Source organism: Cyprinus carpio, chromosome A13 (genome assembly GCF_018340385.1).
Source record: "Cyprinus carpio isolate SPL01 chromosome A13, ASM1834038v1, whole genome shotgun sequence".
Taxonomy (NCBI): domain Eukaryota; kingdom Metazoa; phylum Chordata; class Actinopteri; order Cypriniformes; family Cyprinidae; genus Cyprinus; species Cyprinus carpio.
Window position 1 is genome coordinate 15,320,825 of NC_056584.1, and position 24,577 is coordinate 15,345,401.

General features: G+C 37.6%; 1 long non-coding RNA gene across 5 annotated transcripts in view; it reads right to left on the reverse strand.

Moving 5' to 3' along the window:
* Window positions 1-24,577, reverse strand: part of LOC109058721 — a 261,589-nt gene that overhangs the window by 128,974 nt on the left and 108,038 nt on the right. The window contains exon 4 of one of the 5 annotated variants that reach the window (XR_006161506.1): window positions 7,794-8,466. The exons of 3 other annotated variants lie outside the window; for them this stretch is intronic. This is a non-coding gene — a long non-coding RNA (uncharacterized LOC109058721). Of the gene's footprint in view, window positions 1-7,793; window positions 8,467-10,281; window positions 12,278-24,577 lie in introns of those variants that run through there. One more of the 5 variants, XR_006161507.1, reaches the window with a different exon arrangement.

A 24,577-nucleotide genomic window follows, 5' to 3' on the forward strand; every position in this document is an offset into this window, starting at 1 on the left:
AAACATAAAAAGATGTTTCATATGCTAACTGAGTCTGAATTTGTTTCAGTAAAAATACAATAAAGACAGTAATATTGTGAAATTGTGTACAATTTAAAATGAAATGTCTATTTGAAAATATTTTAAAACATAATTTATTCCTTTAATGGCAAAGCTGAAATTTCAGCAGTCGTTACTCCAGACTTCAGTGCCACATGATCCTTCAGAAATCATTTTATTATGCTTATATGGTGCTCAAATGCGCATTTATATTTATTATCCATACTTTTCAGGATCCTTTGATTAAAACTAAAACAATGGTAGTGTATAATATCAAATCAAAAACATACAAACTGACTACTAAATATAAAAGTATATATTTATAGGACGCTTAAAGTTTTTTTTTTTTTTTTTTTTCTCTCTCTCTTTCTTGCTCTCTCTCTCCAGAACACTTTGAGCCAACACATATGTGGAATATTCTTCATGTTAAGTCATTAAAACTAATAACAAAAATGCATCTGAATAATTCAGCTAGACAAAAATATTGACTATTTATTTTTAAGTTAATATATTTAATTATTAAAACTAATTAACAAATTAGCTTTTTTGGCCATTCAGAAGTATTTACGGCCAGGAATTTTTCTCAATTTACCTGTCAATGGCAGAAATAACTTAGTGTTAAAGGTTGGCTAAAACATAACAGCTTATACCCACACCATTTGCTGGGGAGGAGATGTGTCCCTTCAAAGCTCATGTAACACTGGCGCCACTGCTAATGCTATACATTTTTACCCACTGCAATTTATTCATCAAATTACAGACAGTATTACGTCGAAATGGGATTTCTCATTTCGTTTTTCATCAGAAGTATGTGAGACTTGAACTGATTACATCTGTCTCCTGTTACTTCATTATTCACCTAAATTTGGACAGGTGGGAAAGTGCTCTGCTCGTGGATTCAAGTGGACAACAACTCCCTCACACAGACATTTTTTTTTTCTCCTAATCTCCCTCTGCTTTCACTTTGATCTTTCTTTCTTTTCTCCTCCCTCTCACTATTGCTTCTGTCTGCCCATTGACTCGTTCAGTTCCTCATTTTCAGTTTCTCCTGATGTTCTTCCGTTCACTCTTGTTTCATACCTTCCTCCTTCAAACAGTTTTGTCCTTAAACATTCCTTCACAACCTTCCCCCATTTGAGATCAGTGCACAACCCAGTCTGAGCCTGCGCTGGCCCTTTGCCCGTGCACACATTTGTGTCTGCCTTTTGAGTGTTTTAAGAGGCCCATTAAACAGCATCTTGGCAGGGCCCGACACACTCACCTCACCCCTAAGACCCACAGAATGAAAGAAGGTTATCAGATTCCCTTATCCATGCCAGACACACACACTTTCACAGAAATGCACGTTTGGAGGTAGCTTGCACATAGAAGCTCTTTGTTTTCTCTACATAAGATTAGGGCATGAAACCAAACTGGATTTCCCCAGCAGCCACTGGGACTGTGAAGTGGTCACTGTCTGGTCTGGTCACTGGCCGGACTCGGTACCCTCAAGCTGAGAAGGTGGGGTTGGACTTGGGTGTAGGGGTGCGCCTCTTAAATCTGGGTATGCTACAACTGTGCCTTCTGCTGGCCAATGGGAGTAACTCAAGCGTGCACGACGAAGGCTCCTGCGAGTGTAACTTAACACATGCTATCTGGTGCTAAAGACCACACTTCCAAACTTTAAAATATTGATTATGCTTTTAATCAGCGACAACATTGGATTACACAGTTGATTTAAAGGGCAGAGAAATAACACAAGAAAATGCAAACAGTGTTGATGACTTTCACTGAGAATAACATAGATGCATTCAGCAGAAACTAGAAGCATGACCTCTTGTGATAGGGCCAATGAATAACTTACAACAACACACTGTAGTGACCATACTAGCAAAAGCCAACTCCACAACAGAGAAAAATCATCATTACAATCACACTTAAACAAACCAGTGGAAGCAAGTTGTCATGGAAATTGTCTAAATTCATTGCTAATTTAAGATTTAATGGGTGCCAGTGAAGGAATGTTTCTAATTACCATAACAAGGAGAAGCTGATGGGTAAATATAGGTCCTCAGTGCTGTTGCGGTGGCTGTTTGATGCGACTATACAGAGATGTGTCAGAGTCAATCATTATAACTTCTTGCACCTGCAAAAATGGAGCATGAACTCATGGTAGGAAGTTGAGAGAAAGACATGAGAGAGGACAGGAGTGGAGAAGAGCAGAAAGGAACGAAAGCAGGCTAGAGGAGAAAGAGGGGTAGTGGGTGGGAAGTAAGTAATTGGTGGGGAGTGATGATGAGGAGTGGGGCAAGAGGAAAAGAAAAAGAAAAAGGAGTGGCAATGAGACAAGATGAGACAAAGCGACAGGACAGGACAGGACAGGACAGGAAAGGAAAGGAAAGGAAAGGAAAGGAAAGGAAAGGAAAGGAAAGGAATGGGAAAAGGAAAGGAAAGGAAAGGAAAGGAAAGGAAAGGAAAGGAAAGGAAAGGAAAGGAAAGGAAAGGAAAGGAAAGGAAAGGAAAGGAAAGGAAAGGAAAGGAAAGGAAAGGAAAGGAAAGGAAAGGAAAGGAAAACAAGTGGAGAGGAAAACAAGGAAAGGAAATATAAAGGAAATGAGACAAAGTAAGACGAGAGGAAAGGAAACAATATAGGGAAGGGGGTAAAGGGGGTGATGAAGAAGAAGTGTGAGTTGAGAGGAAATCAAAAAAAGGAACAGAAAGAGAAAGAGAAAGGAGACAAGGTGAGACTAAACAAGACCAGAATAAAAAATAAATAAATAAAAAAAAAAACACGCAAAAAAGGAAAGGAGATGAGACGAGACGAAATGAAAGGAGCATGAAAGGTAAAGGAAGGAAATGTAAGGAAATGAAAATAAAAGGGGGAAAGAAAAGGAAACAAGCTACCATGAGAGGAAAGAAAATAAAAACAAAAGACAGAGTGCAAAGAAATAATGGAGTGAGAGAAGGGAGTGGAAGAAAGAAGACAGATGTAAAAGAGAGAGAGAGAGAGAGAGAGAGAGAGAGAGAGAGAGAGAGAGCAACAATCTAATGGAGAAGTGGATATTTTGATTTGACTTGTGAGTTTGATGACTACCTCCCTCTGCCACCTGTGAAGGTCTCTGCACCATCAAAGCACATTAGACACATTAGGCCCATGCTTACTTATGAGCAAGATAAAAAGCTGTGGGGCCTCTGCCTTCTCAAGCTGTGAGTGGAATAGCTTTGCAATTTGCCTGCAAAAAAAAAAACAGCATTTTGATCTTAATGAATATAAAATGGCTGCCATTAAAAGTAAAACAGATTATTTTGGGCTTTTCGGGGTGTATGGCTGAGACAGTCTTGGAGGGCCACTATGATCTTTCATTAAAACCTCACAGCGGGGTCCCCTCCAGGGCCGACCGGGGTCTCAGCCCTCAAAGCGACTGGCTGCATTTAAAAGTCATTTTCATAAATCTACACAGATTTCAGAAATTCAGTAATGAAAGCCATGCGATAGGGGCCGGCAGCACAGAGGCTGGGCTTCACCACTTTCACTGAGCCAATGGTCACACTGGTTATGGAAAGAGAGAGAGAGGAGACCAGACCCATCCGTGTCACCCCCATGGCAGCACGCCACATGAGCCTCTGCCTGATCTATGCTTGTTAATGACTAGCATGTGCTAATTACTGTCAGTAGCCAGGCTCTGGCTCACAGGGCTACAGATCCCCAACATAGGCTACCTGCCCAATCGAGGGCCTGGACGCCGCACACTTTTAATTGCATTAAACTTTGCCTAGTGATTTGCTTCACTGGGAGAGAGAGGAAAGGACTGACAGCTGGCCAGCTCCGCTAATGGACCTTCGGAAATCCAGCAGGGATGAATGTTATTGGTCTTGTTTTTATTCATCTGTGTGATCTTGACACAGTACCAAGACACTCTAAAGCATCTCGCACATCTTCTGGGACTGAACGCTGCCAAAACATTACCATTGTATATTAGCAGTCACCTAATGTTGAAGAAGAGGAGGTAAACTCTTTGTCACATCGTTAAAGGAGCACTAAATTCATTAATTGTTGATGTTGCACTGGTTGATATGACATGGACTGGTTGTCTGTGGCTTTATATATTACTCGAAAATCAAACATTTTAGGTTTGTTAAATTTGTCAGTTACAATTAATTTATTCCACGAGTGAAAAAAAAAAAAACAATAAGATTGAGGTTGCTGAGATAATGCAAGGTCATGTGATCAGAGCTACTCACCTTATTTTTGAACATGAAAGTAAGCCATTTTCTGTGAATGTGTGAGTGTGATTCATTAGCCGCTATGAGTTAATGACTAAGATGTGTAGTTGTTTTGTAGTTGGATGTAAAAGTGAACAGAGTCTTCATTTTCTCCTGACATGAGAGCCACTGAGGACGCAGTGGATTAGTTTTGTTTTTGATGGTAAGGCAACAAAAAACTGAAGAGAGGGGTGGGGTGAGCAGTAGCTCATTATCATTTAAAGAGACATGCACTGAAACGGGTCGCTGTGAACAGATCTGTTTTTAACAAGGTAAAAAGGGTGTTGTTTTACACGACCATTGAGGGATTAGATTATTTTTTTTACATGACCACTGAGACATTTTTATGTTGCAGACATTTTATGAGACCCTAAAGAACCATACACTCTTAGGAAAAATGGTTCTAAACAGTACCAGAAAAGGCCATTTTTGTTGCTAAATAGAAATAGAAGCAAACAAAACAACAAAAGAGCAACCATATATAAGTGTTGTGACAAGTCCCGGTAAGTTTAATGCAGTACACGTGGCACGTTTTTTTTTTTTTTTTTTATTATTATTATAAAATAACAGTAAAAAGTACACAGAAAAGAAATAGAATAAATAGAGCTAGTGTTAGAGGGTCAAGTTATTATTATTATTTGTATAAAAATTAAAAATAAAACAAGTAGAGAGAATAGAAATAGAATAGAGAATTCTAGTGTTAAATTATATAATATATATATATTTTTTTACTTTTTTTTTGTTATTTTTTTTAATAACACTATCTATGTCTCTGTTAGTGGAGAAGAGGAGAGAAGTGTCCTCAGCTTAACAGAGTTGCTCACACTTACATGCGACCAAAAAAACTAAAAAGAGAAAAGAACATGTTTGTTTGGAAACCAGTTACAATTAAAAAAAAAAAAAAGTTTGTATTTAAAATAAAGAATGAAATCATTTACCTGTTGAGAGTGTGTTGACAGTCTGTGTAGCTGGATCACTGAGCTCCAGAAAATCAGTAATAAAGGTGCAAAAACAAAAAGCCGAGAATAAAGAACCTTAAACTCTAACACAAAGAACCATTTCAGCATAAAATGGTTCTTCAGCATGAATGGTTCTAAATAGAACTGTTACTACATGTAAAGAACCTTTAAATTTAAAGTATTTTTTTTTTTTTTTTAGTGTCTTGTGGTTGTTTTTATTTTTTTAAGTGCTTTTAAAAGTTCTGATCCCTTCACGGAAGGCCACTGCAAATCTTTGAATCTTGGGCAAAAATCATTTGCTGCAGAGGCTGTCTGCAAGGAGCAAAACGGGAAGTTTGGCAAAAACTTCAGCAAAGTGCTTGCAGTACTGCACGCTGCTCAGGGCTTAGCTTCTATCTTCTGGATCACTGTAATATGCATGAGCACCGGACAGTGAGTTACACATCCATTAATGTATGCACTGATCTGTGGCCTTCTGGGTCAGTCTTAAACCCTTTCATGCAAAAATCACTCTCTACACACTTTCATCTTCCGTTTGCAACAACTTAGATCTTTCTCTTGGACATCTCTGATATATCTCTACAAACAGAAAACATAAGTAGCATGTCATATCTGTAGGCAAACAAACGAGTAAATACATGAATTATAGATTGAGAAATAAATGAGGACGGTACACAGATATCTGAATGTCTCCGCGGAGTGATGTACAAACAGCGCACGGGCGACACACAGAATTGGCTCTGGCTGCAATCCCCTGCTAAGAGACAGCTTAGGGAAGGACACACACATCCACACACACACACAGCCCGAGACAGACACTTCAACATCATGGTCTGAGATCCAAAGGGAAATTAGTGGGCACTTAGCTCCACACGTCAAGTGTTTCAGCTGGGATCCAGGCCATAAGATCCAAGCAGCAGCACATGAAAGAGACTCAACTGCCCTCCAGCTTCCAGCCCTCCTCCGCTACATTGCAAATACCTCAAAGAGAGATGTTTGCTTCCACACGCAGACGTTTCTCACGTCTGAGCGCATATGAGTGCGCGATCGCGCTTGTTTCCGCTGTAAAAACAGCTAAGGGATGTTGTGGCTGACAAAAACATTACCATTATTTTTTTAATCATCTCCGATGACTCTACATTCACTGTACCGTTTGTGCTGTGAGTTCATCTATACTTTCAACATTCACTGTAAATACCCAATTTTCTTGTTTATATAAATATCTAATTATCCCCAAGGTGTTAATACCATGTAAAACTCACTGAAATTCATATGTTGTGACACACAACTAGTGGCTTAATGAGAACTCCCACGCGCTTCGAGTCATTTGACACAACTCCAAAACATCTCTGTGATTGATGCAGCCAAGTATAATGCCATTTCAGGTCTCATTGAAGTTTATGGCATACTGTTCACTAAAAATGAAACTACTACATTTTATAAGCTGCTGCAATTTATGTGGCTGAAACATCAGCTGTCGGAGGGCAACAAATCCCCCCCCCCCCCACTCTGTGAATGTCGGCTCAGCTTTACCATACTCATATACTTTACTTTTCCCCCATTTATAATGCTAGTCAAGTTGTCTTATATGAAAACACTTGTAATTTAGTGTTACCTCTCTCATCATTTAATTAAATAGGCTGTACTGTACCTTTAAGACTCTAATATGTAAATGACCTCTCTTGATTAAATAACCTGTCCGGTTTAGCATAGTTTAAAAGATTTTTTTTTTTTTAATTTTTTTTTTTTTTTTTTACAATGGAGGTGAATTTATTGAATACTGAATATGTGCCATATCATGATATGCACATGGATGACATTACAAACATTTCACAGATTTCAAAGCGACTTGATTCGTTTCCATTAATGCTTAAGTTAGACATTGCATTCAAGTTTACAGTGTTATTTGAACTCCTTTATTATTTATGTATGTATGTATGTATGTATGTATGTATTGATTTATGTATTTATCTATTTCTATTATTTATTTGTCTATTTATTTATTAAGATTTTCATTGTTATACTTTAAAGTTAACTGCGAAGGGGGGAAAAAGATTTTTCTTGATTTTTCTTTAAAATTTACTTAAACACCTCAAAACAATTTTCTGTGGTTTGCCTGGTTGATTTCATAAATAGTTAGTAAATAGTTAGGCTAGTCTTAACTTTAGAGCATATTTTCAACTCTTTTTCAAAACAAACACAACAAGAAAAATCACATTTTATATGATATGTCCAATTGTTTTTATAAATACTTATGTTAGTCTTTGAAATTAACCTTAGAGTATAACTTGAACTCTTTTATCCCATTTTCCATGATTTGTCCATTTCAACATGGCCAACGCTTGTCATGCAGAGAAAGTGAAAGCCGGGAGTGGAAGTTTCAGGTATGCCACGGGGCGCCAACAGGCAGCACAGAACATTATAGGCCACTCGGTAGACCTCCGTGCTGTTTAGCGCCCACCACCCTGTTGTAATTCTGTGTTTATCAACTCTTTATTATGGGCGCATCATCATTTACAATGGTACCATCTGCTCATTACCTTTCCTGAGTATGGGGGCAAATTGCTTTCACAGGGAGTTAACCAGGAGAAGGAAAATTGTCAGCAATAGAGAGAAAATCAAGAAACCTGCTCCCGTCTATTTGCAAAGGCTGTTACCCACACAAGAGATTCAGAAACACGTTTATTTTTAAGGGGATAAAATAATTAGCCGGGTCTGGTTGTGCGAAGAGAAACAACGAGATTGTTAAATTAGAGCGAGAGGCCTCTGTCGAAATCAAATAAATTCGGAGCATTTTATGGGTACCTGCAGCTGTGTAGCAAAAACAAATATCGCATATGACCACATGACTCTAATTTATCTGGTTCTCTCCTAAATTAACAGCCCAGGCCAGGCAATGGGAAAAACAGTAGGAAGTAGAAAACAGGAGAATTCCTATCTCATCTCTTGCATTTAGTCCATTAACTCTTCTAACCACGACGGATGAGGAGAGGCACTCGCTTACAAAAAGCACCCATCAGGGAAAAACACAAACGCCTAAACCTTTACTCAACATGGAGAATTAGACTGCCTTTCTCGTCCACAGGTGAATATCAATACTGCAGGAGGCACCGTTTTCTCCCGAATTCATGGCAGAAGAGGGAAAGGGAGGGAGACCATCTGTTTCATTTTCCATTTATACAGTGATGTATGGAGAAGCACATCCATGAATTGATCCAAATTAATCCTAAAAAAAAATAAAAAATAAAGACAAAAATAGTGAGAGAACAATCTTATATGAGATACTCAAATATGACATTCTGGGTCATTATATCATATGGCCTGTTCCTTTCATTGGTACAAAATACGTGTGCTCCTAATCAGCATTAGCCAATCCAATCCAGTAATTAAGCATATAGTCTCCAGACTCTTTGTAAATGAGATATCCAAGGAAAGACAGACCCAAAAGAAGGGTGTAGCAGAAATTCTGATGGATTGTGACAACACGGTATCAATGACAGAGACCAGCCCCGCTCTTTCCCATATGATTTATGTAACAGGTCATGCTGGCGCCTGTGTGTGATAGATTTGATACTGTCGGGACGAGTTGTTAGACTTTTGGACATTCTCTAATGTGAAGGCTGACATTATTCATGATATTTTGGAAGGAATAGAGGCTAAAAGATCTTTGACATTCAAGGATTGTGACCCTGCAGCTACGTGAAAATGTGTGTAGTGCACGTTGGAGGCAGATGCCATCAGATGAATCAGTGGTCACCAACACACAGCGCTATCAGAGCTCACACAATGTCAGGGCTGCAGGATGGCCCCATCCCAACACACACACACACACACACACACACATACATCAGTCTTGCTCTGACACAGTCTTCTAGTTGAGATGGCTGAGCAGCATAAGTAACAACTTCCTCTAAAGGAAACTGAATATTTGTTGTCCTATTGTGATCGAGATTCTTCATTGACATCTATTTACGATGAGCTATGACAAGCTAATAATTTTTCTACCTCCAAACACTAAACCTACTTGAATAGATATCTGATAACAGAAACACTGAGATGCAATGTAATCAACAACTGATGATAGGAGTTTTGCATGTTTAACCTTGCATGCAAAGTCGGCATGAAATGAAAATTCACCCCATCTATTTTGTAAATGCATGTTACTGATCTTATTGTGAATGATTCATTTTCATAGGTTTTAATACAAATATTATCCATTTATGTTCCACTGAAACAAGTCTCAAGTGCCAGATTTGTGAATGATTCATTTTCATAGGTTTTAATACAAATATTATCCATTTATGTTCCTGACCTGTACCCTGACAGTCTGCAATTTTTCCGATCTGTTTCAAATGTGACCGATTTTTCAAATGTGACCCAGGCCACTTGGGTATGTGGTATCTGCGATATTTTATCCATTTTTTGAAATTTGGTATCCGACCCGTACGTCATTTATAACTCCCACGTCATAATCATCGTTGAAGTCAAAAGCCAATAAACCACTCCTGGCTGGACTCTAGCCACACCAACGTTGCTAACACTGCTCCCAAAATTCATTGGCCCAAAAACCTTTGAGAAAAAATTGTGCTGGCTCCGTTGGGTTTTCTACAAAAAAAATATTGCAAAAAAAAAAACGGTCCATGTTTAACGTTGAACAACGAGTGACGTCGTTGGCCGTTGAGTACATTGTCACTTCTGGGTCCATTTCACGTTCAATATTACAATTTGATCAAAAAATTTTTCCTTTGCAACATTTTTTTTTTCAAAAAATCGGATTGACAACGTAGCCCTAGTCCACTTGGTCTTAGACACTGCAAACTGAAACATTTATCTGCCTTTTGGGTACACTCTGGTAGGGTAAAAGACTTTCCCAATAAACACTGGATGAACCTTCATTTTAAAAATAAATCATCCAGTGGATAAATCATTGACAAGTTTACAATATTACATTTTTTCTTTGTCTTGGTCTTTTTCTTTCTTTACACTTTCTTCTTCTTAAAGAGTTTCTTTCTTTCTTTCTTTCTTTCTTTCTTTCTTTCTTTCTTTCTTTCTTTCGTGTTAATCTGAGAAAAGGAAGAAAGTCGTACATCTAGGACGGCTTTGGGGCGAGTAAATGATGATGGTTTTAATTTTGGGCAGAGTATACCTTTATAGGGTAAACTTATTAAATTGTTTTTCCCTCCTACTTTTGAGATCCATTTGGTATGTTTCTCATGCCTAGTTTCATGTGGTTAAAACCTGACCAAACATGAATATTACAATGTGGTACACTTATCTCTCTGTGAACTCCCTTATTACACACATTCACAAATATATCGCACTAGAACACACATAGTGATTCATCTACTCCAGAGCTAATGCAAACAAACTCAAAATCTTTCTTTTTTTATCACACTCTCCACCACACACATACCCTCACATTATTACAGCCTCATGATAGGATTTCAGATGAGAATGTGAAAACAAATGGAAACTATGGGCTACAAACATAAAATATACAAGCGAAGAAGCACCTTTGTGTGCGTTACCTCCACATCGCAATATTCTCATATCTACTGAGACTGATTTACAACCCTCCCTCAAAGCGGGGGTCAGATCTCACCTAGCTGCAGCCATATGCATGCCTCATTTCCATATGCTGTATTAGGGTGGTGTCAGACACTATGCAGTGTCTGAGGTCTTACTAGGCATGGGGGTCCCTGCCATAGTACAAATCAACACCGTCGGGACTTCTGCTCATTCTCTGTCACCGACTCCACTCAACAAACTCCATATGTGAGACTTCCACACGCTTTATCGGCGACTGGTGAGCCCTGCTTGGCCATCGGCCCTTCGTCGTGCAAGACCCCCCAGTGATGGAAGTGGGAGGCAGAAGTGTCTGGGGAAAGGAAGACACAAAACAGGGAATGGGGGGTGGGTGGATGGGCATAAAGTTGGCAGCGTGTGATTGCGACAGCTTTGATTCCCAAGAAGAGAGTAAATAAACAAGATCCCCTGTGGTTCCTGCTAAGACTGGGAGCGGCAGCACAATATGGAAGGGGGAAATGAGGAAACGAGGAAGAGGAGGACACAGATGAAGACACATGAGGTGTAATCATAAGGTGTGACACTGAATGCACTAACGGAATGCGCAAATAACAGTAGTAGGTGATTGAAATATGTAGCAGAGTTTTAGTATGTTGGTTTCCAACTAACATATTTTCTCCTCCAAACAGAATTCCTGAATGTACTGAATGCATGTTTTAACTGAAAGGTTCACATCATGTCAGCAGTCATCAGTCTTTTTTTTTTTCTTCTGTTTTGTATTTATTTATTTAGAAGAAATTCATGCTTTTATTGTAATGATATTAATACATGTTTCTTAAACACCAAAGTAGCATCATGACCATGAAGAAATTCACTACATTTTATTAAAATATATTAAATGTATTAAAATAGAAATTTAAATTGTTTATTTATATTTATTGACAGTTTCCCTTTTACATTTCTGCTGTTTCATTAATTGCAGGTTCTATTGTGATAACCTGAACTATATATTGTGACAACATGCCCCAAACTTAGATCAACTTGTGTTCAATAACTGTTTGTTATCCTTGCAGTATTGCAGGATATGTTCCAAAGGCTAATTGAAATAACCAAAATAGGTCAGAAAAGTAAAGTTTGGGCATTTACAGAAACTGACTTTCTCCAGCAAGGCATTTAACATCATCAATGACAATTTGAATGTTACAGTGGATGAAAAATAATGCACAAGCTATCAGTAATGCAACAAAACAAGCCAAAATATTGGAAGTATATAAAAAAACAGTTTACACAACAACAAATAAACAAGCAGGCAGTGAAAAATAAACACCCACATATCCCAAACCCAATAGCAACATTCATGCAATATGTATAGTTGTCTAAGAAATATATGAGAAGTAAACATCAGGCTCTGTTCTGTGATGAACTAGGAACTGTAATAATTCGATTAGACTGTCCATACGTCAGTGCTGTGATGACTCGGGCCACTGCAGCCATCTGCTTTGTGTAACCAGCTGAGGAAAACAAGAGTAAGCGAGAGAAAAATTGAGAGAGAGAAATCAAAAGTAAAAGAAAGTATGGAGAAAATGAGGATTAATGTTGTGGCCTGGAGTGCTGGGCCGTCAGAGTCAGAGAGTTTTATTGCGATACTGGCATTCCTACACAAATTCATTCCAGATATAAGCTCCATCCAGCACAACTACACTCAGTCAGAAATAAAAGAATGAGACATCAACTGCAGGGTAAATCAACAGTGGTGTGTGGAAAAATGAGGATATATATATATATATATATATATATATATATATATATATATATATATATATATATATATATATATATATATATATAGATAAAGGTCGTTTTGATGTAATTTGTATATTGTGATAAAAGTTCATTATTTTCCATAATGTAATGATAAAAATTAAACTTTCATATATTTTAGATTCATTGCACACCAACTGAAATATTTCAGGTGTTTTATTGTTTTAATACTGATGATTTTGGCGTACAGCTCATGAAAAACCCAAAAATCCTATCTCAAAAAATTTGCATATCATGAAAAGGTTCTCTAAACGAGCTATTAACCTAATCATATGAATCAACTATTTAACTCTAAACACCTGCAAAAGATTCCTGAGGCTTTTAAAAAACTCCCAGCCTGGTTCATTACTCAAAACCGCAATCATGGGTAAGACTGCCGACCTGACTGCTGTCCAGAAGGCCATCATTGACACCCTCAAGCAGAGAGGGTAAGACACAGAAAGAAATTTGTGAACGAATAGGCTGTTCCCAGAGTGCTGTATCGAGGCACCTCAGTGGGAAGTCTGTGGGAAGGAAAAAGTGTGGCAAAAAACGCTGCACAACGAGAAGAGGTGACCGGACCCTGAGGAAGATTGTGGAGAAGGACCGATTCCAGACCTTGGGGGACCTGCGGAAGCAGTGGACTGAGTCTGGAGTAGAAACATCCAGAGCCACTGTGCACAGGCGTGTGCTTTTGGAACCAGAAACAGCGGCAGAAGCGCCTGACCTGGGCTACAGAGAAGCATCACTGGACTGTTGCTCAGTGGTCCAAAGTACTTTTTTTTTCGGATGAAAGCAAATTTTGCATGTCATTCGGAAATCAAGGTGCCAGAGTCTGGAGGAAGACTGGGGAGAAGGAAATGCCAAAATGCCTGAAGTCCAGTGTCAAGTACCCACAGTCAGTGATGGTCTGGGGTGCCATGTCAGCTGCTGGTGTTGGTCCACTGTGTTTTATCAAGGGCAGGGTCAAATGCAGCTAGCTATCAGGAGATTTTTGAGCACTTCATGCTTCCATCTGCTGAAAAGCTTTATGGAGATGAAGATTTTGTTTTTCAGCACGACCTGGCACCTGCTCACAGTGCCAAAACCACTGGTAAATGGTTTACTGGCCTGCCAACTCTCCTGACCTGAACCCCATAGAGAATCTGTGGGATATTGTGAAGAGAAAGTTGAGAGACGCAAGACCCAACACTCTGGATGAGCTTAAGGCGACTATCGAAGCATCCTGGGCCTCCATAATACCTCAGCAGTGCACAGGCTGATTGCCTCCATGCCACGCCGCACTGAAGCAGTCATTTCTGCAAAAGGATTCCCGACCAAGTATTGAGTGCATAACTGAACATAATTATTTGAAGGTTGACTTTTTTTGTATTAAAAACACTTTTCTTTTATTGGTCGTATGAAAATATGCTAATTTTTTTGAGATAGGAATTTTGGGTTTTCATGAGCTGTATGCCAAAATCATCAGTATTAAAACAATAAAAGACCTGAAATATTTCAGTTGGTGTGCAATGAATCTGAAATATATGAAAGTTTAATTTTTATCATTACATTATGGAAAATAATGAACTTTTATCTTTTTGAGAAGGACCTGTATATATATATATATAAAATGGGTAAGGAAAAAAATAACTACATTTAGAATAGAATTATCACATTTTGTTGCTTTGCAGCCTGAAATGAAGATGGACACAGATTTTATTTTATCCAGTTATATTTAGTGCAACTTTAACATACAAGTGAAATATATAACACCATCATGTCAGAAATAAAACAAAAAACAAACAAATAAATAAATTTCCAGTCGCTGTGAGCAGTTATGAAGTATTGTTCTTTTAAATGCTTTCCAGCATTTCAGAAATAAATATGTATGCAAATTACACCGAAGTACAACAGTTAACATACCTTACGGTGTTCGGGAGTGCTCAAAAAGGGTTTAAGCATGGAAGTTTTAATCGATTTCTTGTAAACTCAGAGACGTGGATTTGGATGGCAATTAAATTACCACACAACCTTGTTGTTTGTCAAAAAACAGTAGGTAATTTGGCCGGGGATTTTTACGGCGGTGGTGAGAGAAAAACAACGACATCCTGGATTCGGACGGCAATTAAATCATTTACTAACCCTTGTAAATGGTGAAAATAACTTACATCCCCCTGAGAAACAATTACCATCCAAATAGGGTTAAAGAGTGGTCATTGTGTGCATGTGACAACGATATCATAAATTCTCCACAAATGTGGCTTGTACTGTATGAGAGGTTTGCAAGAGAAAAGCCACATGCAGTCACGACTGAGTTTAGCCAAAATGCACCTTGAAAATTCTGAGACAGATGAGACTAAAGTATATTTGGCCTCAAAGCCAAATGGTATGTCTGGCGGAAATCCAATACAGCCCCGCATCCAAATAACACCATTCCTCCAGTAAAGCATGGAGGTGCTAAGTATGGGATAATGTACATCCAGCCGGTTGTTATCTAAGAATAAACCCCGACAAGGTGATCAGGACCTCGAACGGGAAGCAGAGGATGTACATTATCCCGCTTATTACACGACTAAAAATATTTGTTTTTACCATATATGTTTAAATTAATGCTGAAGTCTTACATTGTAACACGTGGTAGTTAAGTGTTTTCAGTTACAAGATGGCACCACACAGTCAACGATAGTGGAGTGACTCATTAAACATATAAGTAGTACCGTTCAAGATAACTCGTAGTACCTTGATGAGTGGTGTGTTATTCAATTTACTGGTTGTTATCTGGGAATAACATACCGCTGGATGGCGCGACTGACCAATCAGAATCAAGTATTCCACAGACCCATGTAATAATATCCTGTTATGGGGTGTTTCTCTGCAGCAGGGACTGGAGCACTTGTCAGGATAGAAGAAAAAATGGAATGGGCAAAATACCACCAAATTCTTGAGGAAAATCTGCTGCCCTTTGCTAGAAAGTTGTCAATGGGAAGAAGGTTAACCTCCAACATGACAATGACCCAAAGCTCGCAGCAAAACTGAGCAAACAGTGGCTGAAGGAGGAAAAGGTGAATGTCCTTACATGGCCTAGTCAGAGCCCAGACTTAAACCCCGTGGAAAGTCTGTGGAATGACTTGAAGACTGCAAATCAAATTTAACTGAACTTGAGCAGTTCTGCAAAGAAAAGAGGGCAAATATTGCAAAGTCTAGATCTGCAAAGTTACTAGAGACATTTTGCAACAAACTAAAGGCTGTAATTAAAGAAAAAGGTGGTTCAACAAAGTACTGACACAAGCGGATGATCCTTTTTCCAGCTCAGTGATTCTGATTTTTTTTTTTTTTTTTCTGAAAAGTTGGTGTTGTAACTTTCACTTGGATGTTATAAGCTGCACTGAGTAAATACAGCTAGATAAAACAAAACTTTATTTGTCTTCATTTCAGGCTGCAAAGTAACAAAATGTGATATAAATATATGTAAAAGACATTTCTCTTCTATATGTAATATATGGGATGAGCAAGACACAAAAGACTAGTCATTTGCTCACGGCAACATTTATCTGTCCTCAACCTATAACACAACCTACCTTTAAGCAAAATGGAAATACCAAAAGCTCTAACAAAACTAACTCATCTAATTCCTCACACAATAGAACATAAAACTCTATCAAGCCTTTCCTTAAAAAAATAAAATAAATAATAAAATAATAAAAAAAAATTATAATAATGCACAGTATTCTGGCAACTAGATAGTTTCAGTTAATGCAACAAACCTTAGTAGTAAAGTCCAAACACAAATAGTTTCTTCCATGTTATAAATTTAAGTTGACTGAACACAATGAAATTTAGTTGTGACAAAAGAATGTGTTGAATTAAAACAAATGAAAACATATTATTATTATAAGAAAAGACAGAAGACAACCAGTAGAGGGAGGGAGGGAGGGAGGGAGGGAGGGAGAGAGAGAGAGAGAGAGAGAGAGAGAGAGAGAGAGAGAGAGAGAAAGAAAGGAAAGAAAGAAAGAAAGAAAGAAAGAAAGAAAGAAAGAAAGAAAGAAAGAAAGAAAGAAAGAAAGAAAGAAAGATACTCATGCCTGAACGCCCTCATATCCATGAGCTTGGAAGGAAAAGTGTTTGACATCTTAACTCTTCTGCAAATTGACCCAGATTAAATCAAATATAAATGCAGCAGCTAATCAGAAATCTGTCACTCTCAGATGCAACCAAAATAGGATGTCAGTCTCAGCATTTGCATCATAAAGGGACATGTAGAATGTCAAGAGGGAGAAATCTTTGGTGTTAGATCTAAACAGAGCTGAGTGGACAAGAGAATGAAATAAACCCTGAAATAACGCCTGAGATATTTAGAACGGAAGTGGGTAAGAACCATGTCTGGTCAGTTAAATGCTGATGTTGAGAGCTTTATGATCAGAGGACCTTGCCACTGTCATTTTGTGACCTTGATATTACAATGAGACGACAATTTTACATCCATAGGATGGACTTTATACAACTGGATGGACTTCAAAAAGGTTAATATAAAATTTTTCAAATATATATTTTCTCTCTCTCTCTCTGCTTAGTGGTGCTTGACTTTTGTCCAAAGCTTGAGGAAAGTGGCTCTGTTATTTCTGAAGAGGCTGATACACAGACGCGTCACAAATCCTCTTAGCCCTGACTGCAAACGGCTTTTGGGTGGCAGCTTAAAGGAGCCATTGTGGTGCTCCTGGTTTTGAAACGTCCTACAATGGCTTTTGGCCAGGCTAATGTAAATAAAAAGCAGCCCTGAACATGAGCACAGGAAGATGAAGAAAGTCAGTCTGAGTGTAAGAGTGAGAGAGAGAATAAAAGCCCAGGTCTCACATTTCAAAACAGCCATCCTGAGACAGACTAAGTGAGAGGAAAAGAGAGGGATGAGAATGAATTAAAGAATTACAAGAACTGCAAGAGACAGAGAGGGAAGATGCATAGAGAAAAAGACACATATTTAGGGCAGTTGCAGACAATTTTTTTATTATTATTATTATTTTTTTAATGATCTTGAAGGTCACTTGTGGGAAGGGGATGTTACTCAAAGAGCTGTTCCAAAAAAAAAAAAAAAAAAAGTGCACAACTGAACTCCTTTGTGAATCGTCAATCCACAAGGCTGAAGGGTGCATGCAATGGTCACTTCAAGGAAGTTATTTTTCTGTTTTTGATTATGAGTGGCTTGTTCTTGATCAAATTTGAGGAAGCTTATTTATCTTAAAAGGGATTTGGTCTTGTACAGATTTACATATTGTTACATCAACAAAGAGTGCAATAACTTTGCTTTTTATTTATTGATTTTTATATTTAAAATTGATTAAATGTATAATTGAGACACAAAAGCAAAGTCATTTTATGTGTTTTTTTTTTCATCAAAAAGTGCCAAACAGTATTTATTATTATTATTTATTGATTACCCAAAATATTCACAATATTCTTGATTAAACAAAAATAAAATACACTTTTTTATTTTTATTAAATAATGATTAAATTGTACATAATCATGGTTTAAAAATAATTAAAAAGATTTACATGACAAAATGTTACAAAATGGCTTTCTGTACTGGCTTTGATTTGGTGGACAGAAATTGTTCCATTTATGTTAAATAATAATAATAGCTTTTATATTAAACATTTATTTATTCATTTATTTATTTATTTATTTATTTATTTTCTGAACAATTCAGCCTTTTAGTAACATTTTCTTTTCTAAAATTTCTGAACGGTTTCATCATCACCAAACCATTTTTGACCATGTAGGATGTTCCAAAAGGACACACGCGATACTCTAACACCCTACGGTGCTCCCTTAAAGTGCTCTGCCTTTGGTGTGAGTAGTGCATAGTGATACTCATTTCTGCACAGAATTCACCCACATTATCACCAAGTAAAATTTAAAAGGGGAAGAGACAGGTGGAAGAAAAAAAGAGCGAAACAAGGACAGACCCCCATGGGGGGGAAGAGACAGGTGGAAGAAAAAAAGAGCGAAACAAGGACAGTCATCTATTCAATTTCCATGTATGTAATTGGCTGCATGTAGGACTGTGATCTTGGTAATCTAGACAGATTAGAAAAAGCAGGGTGGTTCATTATCGCGATGTTTCTCTTAAGAGGCCCAGACAGAGTGCAGCTTCATTAGGGGGTGGGGAAGGACACGCATGAGCCAGTGTCCTCCCTCGATAGAAGCCACAGGCCGACATGTGGCGAGATTATGCATTATGGAAATCAGCATGACCCAGCATTCAAGACCATAACGATTTAACACTGATCTCCATGTGCCGGCACACTGTAATCTGTTTTTTATTAGTCCGGGAATTTAGGTACAATTGTTTCAATATTGTCAAGCTTTGCAGACAGTTGCTGGTGTATTGCTTAGTTTACATAATGCACATAACAAACTGTGACAATAACATCTAGTAGGAAGATACAATATTTCATAGTGGCGTTCGCTGAACAATTAACATGTGGATTTCAAAACTAAACACGACAGGCTTTGTGGGCAGCTTTTCTGTGTATGATTAGTTCAAATGTGACACTGCTTATTAAAATTTCATAAATTCTTTAAAGGAGCTTAGGTTGATTTTGCCATAATGTGACTGGAGCATTGGCTAATATTTCACCCGCACAATTTTGTGCAATGAATATTATACTAGAACAAAGAAGATTAGAAAATTACAGCCAATAACAGGCTGAGGTTTAGTGCTGACATAAACCTGTGATGGACTTTTTGAAAGGCCCCTGCATATTACCTACTGTACTTCCTGAACAGATGTATGAGAAAACTCACACAGCTGATGCAACCACGAAACGGGGGGTATAAGCGTATAGTATTATTACCCCAAAAATAAAGAATTACAAACAGGAATATAAAAACAACTAATGACAGACAGACGCTTTCAAACACCATTTCTTCAAAGTGCTCCTCACCAATACAGGAAACAAACAACTCCAAAGCCGAGCAGAGGCATTGATGTCTTCTTGCAGTCTTCATAAAGGCAAATATGAGTGTCAGCCTCTCTTGGGCGAGTGAGTGAATCCAATGAAATATATATATATGTTGTTTTAATAAACCTCATCTCAAAGTGTACACAAAAGTGAGTGACTTCTTTTAACTTCCCCTAAAAATGATCAAAGAAAGTGAAGAAAAGTTTCAGATAACTCAAAGGATTACTGGATACATTTTTACAGGATGGAAAGTCAAACAAGAAAAGCATTTAAAGGATTATCTAGTCGGTGACATACAGTGGGTACGGAAAGTATTCAGACCCCCTTTAATTTTTTACTCTTTGTTATATTGCAGTCATTTGCTAAAATCAATTAAGTTCATTTTTTCCTCATTAATGTACACACAACACCCCATATTGACAGAAAAACACATAATTGTTGACATTTTTGCAGATTTATTAAAAAAGAAAAACTGAAACATCACATGGTCCTAAGTATTCAGACCCTTTGCTGTGACACTCATATATTTAACTTAGGTGCTGTCCATTTCTTCTGATCATCCTTGAGATGGTTCTACACCTTCATTTGAGTCCAGCTGTGTTTGATTATACTGATTGGACTTGATTAGGAAAGCCACACACCAGTCTATATAAGACCTTACAGCTCACAGTGCATGTCAGAGCAAATGAGAATCCTGAGGTCAAAGGAACTGCCTGAAGAGCTCAGAGACAGAATTGTGGGAAGGCACAGATCTGGCCAAGGTTACAAAAAAAATTTTCTGCTGCACTTAAGGTTCCTAAGAGCACAGTTGCCTCCATAATCCTTAAATGGAAGACATTTAGGGCGACCAGAACCCTTCCTAGAGCTGGCCGTCCGGCCAAACTGAGCTATCGGGAGAGAAGAGCCTCGGTGAGAGAGGTAAAGAAGAACCCAAAGATCATTGTGCCTGAGCTCCAGAGATGCAGTCGGGAAAGTTGTAGAAAGTCAACCATCACTGCAGCCCTCCACCAGTCGGGGCTTTATGGCAGAGTGGCCTGACGGAAGCCTCTCCTCAGTGCAAGTCACTAAAAAACACCTGAAGGACTCCAAGATGGTGAGAAATAAGATTCTCTGGTCTGATGAGACCACAACTTTTTGGCCTTAATTCTAAGCAGTATGTGTGGAGAAAACCAGGCACCGCTCATCACCTGTCCAATACAGTCCCAACAGTGAAGCATGGTGGTGGAAGCATCATGCTGTGGGGGTGTTTTTCAGCTGCAGGGACAGGACGACTGGTTGCAATCGAGGGAAAGATGAATGCGGCCAAGTACAGGGATATCCTGGACGAAAACCTTCTCCAGAGTGCTCAGGACCTCAGACTGGGCCGAAGGTTCACCTTCCAACAAGACAATGACCCTAAGCACACAGCTAAAATAATGAAGGAGTGGCTTCACAACAACTCTGTGACTGTTCTTGAATGGCCCAGCCCAAGCCCTGACTTAAACTCAATTGAGCATCTCTGGAGAGACCTGAAAATGGCTGTCCACCAACTTTTACCATCCAACCTGACAGAACTGGAGAGGATCTGCAAGGAGGGAATGGCAGAGGATCCCCAAATCCAGGTGTGAAAAACTTGTTGCATCTTTCCCAAAAAGACTCATGGCTGTATTAGATAAAAAGGGTGCTTCTACTAAATACTGAGCAAAGGGTCTGAATACTTAGGACCATGTAATATTTCAGTTTTTCTTTTTTAATAAATGTGCAAAAATGTCAACAATTCTGGGTTTTTCTATCAATATTGGGTGATGTGTGTACATTAATGAGGAAAAAAAAATGATAATCATAACTTAAATGATTTTAGCAAATGGCTGCAATATAACAAAGAGTGAAAAATTTAAGGGGGTCTGAATAAACTGGAACAAAAAAAAAAAAAAAAAAAAAAAAGAAATAAAATGTGAGAATAAGGTATAAGTTGACTGTTTCTGTAAACACTGAACTCAATCAGGGCCTGGCACCGAGTATTTACCGCCGTGAGGGAGATGCCATCAGAATACAACGCACTGTGGCATGAGCTTGGCGTATCATATTCTTATTATGGCCGTACAGTACAAGAGTGATGATGAGCCTAAGGTCATGCTCATAAAGGGCCATGCTTTTATAGAAGATGGCACCAAACCCTTTCCAGATGGCTCATCAGTGTGGACCGACAGCCTATCCAAGAACAAACAGTCGGATATGAGAGCGGCTCGTCCTGCGTCTCCTGCAATATGACTTCCACCACCACCTGGGAGTGACGCAATGAGACCCTCCCCAGCTCTCAAATGCCTGGCCAGGTTAGTGCCACACAAAAACAGCTGGTGTACTGTATATATGTTCTGATGACATATATCCACAGAGATGAGTTAACAGACTCTCCTTCTTTGTAGATGCCCATAAACAGATTCTATAGACACTCGACACAGATGCAGATCAAATGCTCATGCTACTGTAACTGCAAATCACAATGCAAATAAAAAGTATCTTAGAGTATCATATAAATGACATGATATATAAATGTTTTAAACACTACAAATGGGTCAAAGACAAATAAGAATGACTCAAGTGATAAAAAAGCAAAAACCTCTTAAAGATTCAGTTAAAACACTAAATACTAAATATTTAATTACTGACGTGATGTAACCATCAAGTAAAAATTTTTTATATAATATTCTTTTGTGTTATTGTGGGAGAGCACAATGTGGTATTTTTGGAAAATTTTTTTATATGTGTGTATATACATAATGTAAACAATCACAATTAATCAATAATCATAATTAAACATCATAATTAATTAATCTTTCTATTTTTTTTTTTTTTTTTTTAGTTCTATGATATAAATGGCTTTCTCCATATTGCTAGTTATACTGACTTTGAATTAATGGACAAAGTTTTTTAAATACTTGATAAAAAATCTTCTATAATAAACTTTTTACAATAAATTATACATAATAAAATATACACAATAGATTTATGATTTATTTACAATACAATTTAATGTAATATTAATTTATTATTTTGCTAAACGACATACTGTGATTTTATTTTATTTTATTTTTCTCCACAGATGCACTTATTTATAAAAGAACCAAGATGATGACTCCAGAAACATTTAACTAATGTCGGCATTCTAAAATTCTTATAAAATACTGCTCAAGTCCATCCCACCATTCTCTCTATCTCCACCTGCCAGTGTTACAAGATTCAATTTGAGCTTGTTAAAAAAGGACCCTCTCTCTAACTCACAAATGATTATTCATTTAGCTGCTTTATAGAGTCTTGCCAGTGATAAGAGCTCTCTGTTCAGTTGCCCAGGAAAAGACCATCACAACATCTTTTTTCCCACATTTTCCCCCTGCATTGGCATGGAATAAAGCTGTTCATTCAAATCTGATCCCTTGCTAATTAAAAATTACAGCCTCTTTTGCATATTGATCGATGGCTTATTCACCCTTATATCACAGCGTCATAAATACAGGTAATGCTTGATTATGTTCTCTGTTCCCACAGATCTTGACATGCCAAATGAGGTAATAAAATGCTATGTGCGAGCAGTGGTTTTGAAATAGCTTGTGATAGAGTTGCCTCGTTAATTTGTTTGTGTGTGCTGTAATAAACCTGCGGTTGGACACACAGGTGCATGACTAAATGCATCTCAGACTCAAATGAGACTGACCCTTATGCCTCGCCATCCCTTTTTATATGGAAATCAGACTGTAAGAAAGACACCTATGAAAGAATACAGCCAGCGCTCCATTATCAGCTTCTATTATTATGACAGGTTTATATATTTACTTAGTGGCTAAACTCATTTTCACATACAAATGAACTAATGGATCCATTTTTGAAATTTCATTCCACTATATTAATTTATTCACTTCATAAACGGCAGTTACATAAACAAGTTTAATGAAAGTTTTGTTTATTTTGTGAAAAAAATCTGAAAAATAAAAAAAAATAAAAAAAATAATGAAAATTTTGTCATCATGACGGTGAGTAAATTACGGAAGTTTTATATTATATTGGGTGAACTATTTATTTAATATATGAATGATTTGTCTGATGTTCACACTGCTAAGACAAAAAATAAATAAAATAAAATGAAATAAAAATACAATTTAAGTGTTTAATTTTTGAGCATTTTTCAGTTGGCTGCCTAAGTAAACCAGCTAAACATCAGCTTAGCCAGTCTATAAGACCAGAGAATTTAAGAGAATAATAAACCTGAATTCACAAAACAAGTATTTTATGAACTGAAACAAGTGTCACTACGGAAGTTAGATTAGAATCTTAAGACAAATAATATATCAGTTTTATTAAGACATATAATATATCAGCTGACCTTTTTCTTTGCAATGTGGTGCTCCATAAAAAATGGCTACAATATTTTTCAAAGCAGGTGCCTTGTTCACCTAAATTAGACAGGTCAGTAGAGGGTACTTCAGTAATGTGGCAAACCACTTCAAAACCCTTTTCCTTCACTTTTTCTTACATTCTCTCACCTTCCTTTCCCCCTTCTCATCTCTGGTGTTATTTTAGAGGAATCTCTTTCAACTAGAATGGGCTTAGGACAACTGCAGAGTTTGACATAATTATGTCTGGGCTAGCTTTAATCACTTTGGGCCTCCACTCCTTGACGCACATTATCTGACTCCAAACATGTCAGATCCTTGCTTGAAATAGGCCAATTTACCCTCTGTATTCTGTGCTGAAATCTAGCTTGGTGTCAAAGGCACAGATGCATAATTGTCCTCATTTAAAAAAAAAAAAAATGTGTTTTTGAACACGGCTTGTCTACAGGAATAGAAAAAAAAGTAAGTTTGACTTTCTACACTTTTAATAGGATAAAATCTACCTAACTCAAGGTTAACAAAGCAATGAATAAGAAAAAGTGTATGTCACAACAGTGAGAGGAGATTTGCTGTTGAACGTTGAGAGTACCTGAGCTTTCACAAAGAATTCAGAGTTAATTACAGACAGATACAAATGAAACAATGCTAAGCTTTGTGCTATGGAGCGGATTTTAATTAACAACTATAATATTCACTTTGAAT